Raw genomic sequence first — 6,422 nt, forward strand, 5'->3', positions numbered from 1 at the left:
TTAATTTTAAAATCCTACATCAGAATGCTCCGATATTACCTGAGAGACACAACAGGAGGATTGCGTTTTAAAGTTGCCTGAAAAAGATTTCAAATATACTGTAGATTTACTTGGACATTTTAGCCTTTAACTTTTAAACTCCTAGATCAGATTGCTCCGATATTACCTAAGTGACACCATGGATATTTGATGTCTCACCCAGACTCGGAATTAAGCTGTCTTAACAGGAGGATTCCGTATTACAATAGCCTGAAAAATAATAAAATATGCCTTTAAGATCCTGAAAAAGATTTCAACCATACAGGAGATTTACTTGGACAATTTAGCCTTTCATTTTAAAATCCTACATCAGAATGCTCCGATATTACCGGAGCGACACCATGGATATGTAATATCTCAACCAGACTTGGAATGAAGCTGGTTTAATAGGAGGATTCCGTTGTTCAATTGCCTGAAAAAGATTAAAGTATGAATTTGACAGCCTGAAAAAGATTTCAAATATACTGTAGATTTACTTGGACATTTTAGCCTTTTATTTTAAAATCATACATCAAAAATGTCTGATATTACCTTAGTGACACCATGGATATGTGGTGTCTCACCCAGACTTGGAATGGAGCTGGCTTAAAAGGAAAATAGAGTCAAATATGGCTTTAACAGCTCAAATAATATTTCAAATACAGCGGTCAGTAGAAATTAAAGCCTTTAATTTTAAAATCCTACATCAGAATGGTACGATATTTCCTGAGTGACACACTGGATATGTGATCTCCTACTCAGATTTGGAATGAAGCTGGCTTAACAGGAGGATTCCGTTTTACAGTTGCCTGAGAAAAGTAAAATATGCCTTTAAGAGCCTGAAAAGGATTTCAAAAATCCATGACATTTACTTAGACAATTTAGCCTTTAATTTTAAAATCCTACATCAGAATGCTGCAGGTTTATTGTCCAAAGTCCAAAACACAACAGGAGTACGGGGAGCCAGGGAAAAAACGAAAAGCCGGAGCACAAAGGCTTCAAACCACACAAAAAAGTCCAAGGGAAAAAACGGACATCCAGGGAAACACAGGGAAACTGCAGGGAATACAGACCACAATGACGAGGAATGGGACATTAGGCAGAACAACAGTAAACTGGCAACTCACAGGATGGCCAAAACTGGCAAAACTTCACTGGGCAACGGAAAGACTGACAACAAGGACCCGACAAGAGAAAAAGGGAACACATGGGTTAAATACAAGAGGTAACGAGGTAACGGGGAACAGGTGAATCACAGTAGGGGGGGCAGGACAATCAGACAGAGAAAAGTAAAGCTTGGCAAGACGAGACAGGACAGGAAACCAGACTATCAACATAAAACAGGAAACAGAACAAACAGACACAGGGGAACACAAGACAGGACACACAACACAAGACTGGGGAGAAAACCAAAACACAGGGAAGGCCAAATGGGAAAAATAACCCCAAACCACAAAAATGTTTAACCGGAGGATTCCGTTTTACAGTTACCTGAAAAAGATTAAAATATGACTTTAATTTGACTTTAATTTGACTTTAGAGGCGACGAGAGAGAGGAGATGGGACAAGAGACCAGATGAAGAAAGAGCACGAAGGAGTCCAGAAAAAGGCTGGAGATGGGTGGCGAGCAAGGGACCAGAGAGGAAACTGAAGAAGGAGAAAGGGCAGGGACACAGGGAGAGAGCAAAAGGGACAAAGAGAGAGAAAGACACAGAGAGCAAGACAGACAGGGGGTGAGAGAGAGACAGAACGTGGGAGATACAGAGACGCACACAGAGAGAGAGAAAGGAACAGATGAAGGGAAAAGATGCAGAGAGAGAAAGAGACAGAGAGCACAACCAACAGAGAGAGAGAGAAAGAGACAGACAGATCGTCAGAGACACAGAGACCCGCACAGAAAGAGAGAGAGAAAGCTGCACACACCAACACAGAAAAAAGAAGGAAGAGACAGAGAGAGGCCGACAACAACGAACGGAAAGAGAGGTAGAGAGCGAGAGGGACACAGAGAACAAGACAGACAGACCCGGGGAACGAAAGGGACAGCGCGAGGGAGACAAGTAAGGAGACGGGGCGAGGAGAGGGCATGAAGAGAGGGCACAAGGGAGGACATAAGGACAGGGCACGGGGAAAGCTAGGGAGAGGACTGGAGACAAGTGAGGGATTGGAGGAGAGGGACAGAGAAAGGGAGCAAAGAAGGGACCAGGGGCAGGGACAGCGCAGCACAGAGAGAGAGCTAGAGGGAGACGGAGGGATGACAAAACACAGAGAGCCAGATAGGCAAATAGGGAGTGAAAAAGACAGACACAGGGACCGAATGAGACAACGGTGGAGAGAGAGACAAAAACATCGAGAGCAAGAGGCAGTGAGGGAAACAAGCAAGTAGACAAGGCAGGAAGGACAGGGATGAGACGACTAGAAAGGAGACAAAACGCAAGAGATGAGACGGACACAGAGAGGGAGACAGGCGAGGGACAGAGAGAGGAATTGTGTAAGAGAGACAGAGCGACACAGAGAGAGTGAGAGGAACGCGGAGAGTCAGACAGACAGACAAATGGAGACAGGGGTAGAGAGGGAAACAAGTAAAAAGATAACAAGACCACCAGGAAGGAGACAAAACGAGGGAAAAGACGAGACCAAGGAGAGGGACGGGACGACCGAGGTAGAGACAAGACGAGGGAGACAAAGCAAGGGAGACACAGAGAACAGAACCGACAGAGCTAGGGACTGAAAGGCAAAGAGACACAGAGAATCAGACAGGCAGAGAGAGAGAGACACATAGGAAGGTAGGGAGACTGATAGGGACAGAAAGGGACCCCAGGGAGGGAATTAGGCGGGGCTAGCGAGTACAAGGGGGAGCCCAGGAGCGGACATACAGAGAAGCCCGCGTCGGGGCACACGGAAAGGCCCACGGCGGGGCGCACGGAAAAGCCCGCTGAGGGGCGCACGAAAAAGCCCACGAGTGGGCGCACAAAGAAGCCCATAAGTGGGCATACGAGGAGCACGAGAAAGTCCACGGGGGGCGCACAAGGAGCACGAGGAAGCCCACGGGGGGGCACACTATGAGTACAGGGGGCCAGGGAAAAACAAAAAGCCAGAGCACAAAGGCTGGAAACCACACAAAAAAGTCCAAGGGAAAAAACGGACATCCAAGGAAACACAGGTCACAGGGAAACTGCATGGAATACAGAGCCCAGTGATGAGGCACGGGACATTAGGCAGAACAACAGTAAACTGCAACTCACAGGATGGCCAAAACTGGCAAAACTTCACTGGACGACGGAAAGACTGACAAAAAGGACCTGACAAGAGACAAAGGGAACACATGGGTTAAATACAAGAGGTAACGGGGAACAGGTGAGACATCAGGTGAATAACATTAGGGCGGGGAAGGACAATCAGGCAGAGAAAAGTAAAGCTTGGCAAGACGAGACAGGACAGGAAACCAGACTATCAACATAAAACAGGAAACAGAACAAACAGACACAGGGGAACACAAGACAGGACACACAACACAAGACTGGGGAGAAAACCAAAACCAAAACACAGGGAAGGCCAAATGGGAAAAATAACCCCAAACCACAAAAATGTTTAACCGGAGGATTCCGTTTTACAGTTACCTGAAAAAGATTAAAATATGACTTTAACAGCCTGAAAAAGATTTCAAACATACTGTAGATTTACTTGGACATTTTAGCCTTTAATTTTAAAATCCTAAATCAGAAATGTCCGATATTACCTTAGTGACACCATGGATGTGTGATGTCTCACCCAGAATTCGAATGAAGCTGGCTTAACAGGAAGATTCCGTTTTACAGTTGCCTGAAAAAGAGTAACATAAGGCTTTAATAACGTGAAAAAGGTTTCAAATATAGCCGCCATTAGAAATGAAATGCTTTAATTTGAATATCCTACATCAGAATGGTCCGATATTACCTGAGTGACACCATGGATATGTGATGTCTCACCCAGACTTGGAATGAAGCTGGTTTAACAGGAGGATTCCGTTTTACAGTTGCCTGAAATAAGTGTATAATATGGCTTTAACAGCCTGAAAAAGATTTTAAATACAGCAATAATTAGATATTTAGGGCTTTAATTTTAAAATCCTATATCAGAATGCTCCGATATTACCTGAGATTCACACTGACTATTTGATGTCTCCCCCAGACTTGGAATAAAGCTTGCTTAAGAGGAGGGTTCTTTTTTCAGAGTAGCCTGAAAAAGAGTAAAATATGCCGTTAACAGGCTTAAAAAATGTCAATATAGCTTTACTTTTAAGCCCTTAAATTTTAAAATCCTACATCAGAATGCTCCGTGATACTGGAGAGTCACACTGACTATTTGATGTCTCCCCTGGACTTGGAATCAAGCTTGCTTAACAGCAGTATTCCGTTTTAGAGTAGCCTAAAAAAAAGTAAAATATGCCTTTCAAAGACTGAAAAAATGCCAATATAGCTTTAGTTTTAAGCCCTTCATTTTAAAATCCTACATCAGAATGTTCCGATATTACTTGAGAGTCACATTAACTCTGTGTTGTCTCCCTTAGACTTCGAATGAAGCTTGCTTAACAGGAGGATTCCGTTTTACACTAGCCTGAAATGAGTGTATAATATGGCTTTAAAAGCCTGAAAAATATTTTAAACAAAGCATTAATTAGACATTTAAGGCTTTAATTTTAAAGTCCTACATCAGAATGGTCCGATATTACATGAGTGACACGCGGGATATGTGTTGTCTGACCTAGAGTTGGAATGAACCTGACCTAACAGTAGGATTCTGTTTTAGAGTAGCCTGAAGAAGAGTACAATAAGCCTTTAAAAGCCTGAAAAAATGTCAATATAGCTTTAGTTTTAAGCCCTTCATTTTAAAATCCTGCATCAGAATTCTCCGATATTACCTGCGAGTGCCACTCAATATTTGATGTCACCCACAGACTTGGAATGAAGTTTGCTAACCAGGAGGATTCCGTTTTAGAGTAGCCTGAATAAGAGTGAAGTATGCCTTTAAAAGCGTGAAAAAACGTCAATATAGCTTTAGTTTGAAGCCCTAAATTTTAAAATCCTACATTAGAATGCTCCGATATTACCTGAGAGTCAGACTGACTCTGTGATGTCTCCCCCAGACTTGGAACGAAGCTTGCTTAACAGGAGGATTAGGTTTTACAGTAGCCTGAAATAAGTGTTTTATATGGCTTTAAAAGCCTGAAAAAAAAATAAAAATTAGCATTAATTAGACATTTGAGCCTTTAATTTTAAAATTCTATATCAGAATGGTCTGATGTTACCTGAGAGTCACACAAACTCTGTGATGTCTCCCCCAGACTTGGAATGAAGCTGGCATAATGTCAGGATTCTTTTTTAAAGTAGCCTGAAAAAGAGAAAAATATGCCTTTAACAGCCTGAAAAAGATTTAAATTATACTATTTATTAGACATTCTAGGTTTTAATTTTAAAATCCTATATCAGAAGGGTCATAAATTTTCCTGTGTGACCCAATAAATATGTAGTGTCTAACCCATAGTTGGAATAAACCTGCCTTAACAGTAGGAATACTTTTTAGAGATGCATGAAGGAGAGTTAAACATGCCTTTAACAGCCTGATAAAACGTCAATATAGCTTAACTTTTAAGCCCTTAATTTTAAAACTGTACATCAGAATGCTCTGAAATTATGTAAGAGACACAATGGATAGGTGATGTCTCCTCCGGACTTGGAATGAAGCTGGAATAACGTCAGGATTCCTTTATAGAGTAGCCTGAAAAAGAGAAGAATATGCCTTTACTAGCCTGAAAAAGTGTCAATATAGCGTTGGTTTTAAGGCCTTAATTTTAAAACCGTACATCAGAATGCTCTGAAATTACGTGAGAGAAACACTGGATAGGTGATGTCCCCCCCAGACTTTTACATCAGAATGCTCTGAAATTACGTGAGAGAAACACTGGATAGGTAATATCCCCCCAGACTTGGAATGAAGCTGGAATAACGTCAGGATTCCTTTTTAGAGTAGCCTGAAAAAGAGAAAAATATGCCTTTACCAGCCTGTAAAATATTTAAATTGTAATATTTATTACATGTTCTAGACTTTGATTTTAATATCCTACATCAGAATGGTCGTAAATTACCTAAGTGACCCAATAAATATGTAGTGTCTAACCCATAGTCGGAATAAACCTGCCTTAACAGTAGGAATACTTTTTAGAGATGCATGAAGGAGAGTTAAACATGCCTTTAACAGCCTGATAAAACATCAATATAGCTTTACTTTTAAGCCCTTAATTTTAAAACTGTACATCAGAATGCTCTGAAATTAAATAAGAAACACAATGGATAGGTGATGTATCCTCCAGACTTGGAATGAAGCTGGAATAACGTCAGGATTCCTTAGAGTAGCCTGAAAAAGAGAAG

At 41.6% G+C, this 6,422-nt stretch overlaps 1 long non-coding RNA gene across 1 annotated transcript in view; it reads left to right on the forward strand.

Moving 5' to 3' along the window:
- Positions 1-2,661, forward strand: part of LOC116701741 (uncharacterized) — a 17,054-nt gene extending 14,393 nt beyond the window's left edge. Inside the window, exon 3 of the long non-coding RNA XR_004334998.1 lies at positions 2,651-2,661. This is a non-coding gene — a long non-coding RNA (uncharacterized LOC116701741). The remainder of the gene's footprint in view (positions 1-2,650) is intronic.
- Positions 2,662-6,422: the final 3,761 nt, after the last annotated feature.

The sequence above is a fragment of the Etheostoma spectabile genome, chromosome 14, assembly GCF_008692095.1.
Source record: "Etheostoma spectabile isolate EspeVRDwgs_2016 chromosome 14, UIUC_Espe_1.0, whole genome shotgun sequence".
NCBI lineage: Eukaryota > Metazoa > Chordata > Actinopteri > Perciformes > Percidae > Etheostoma > Etheostoma spectabile.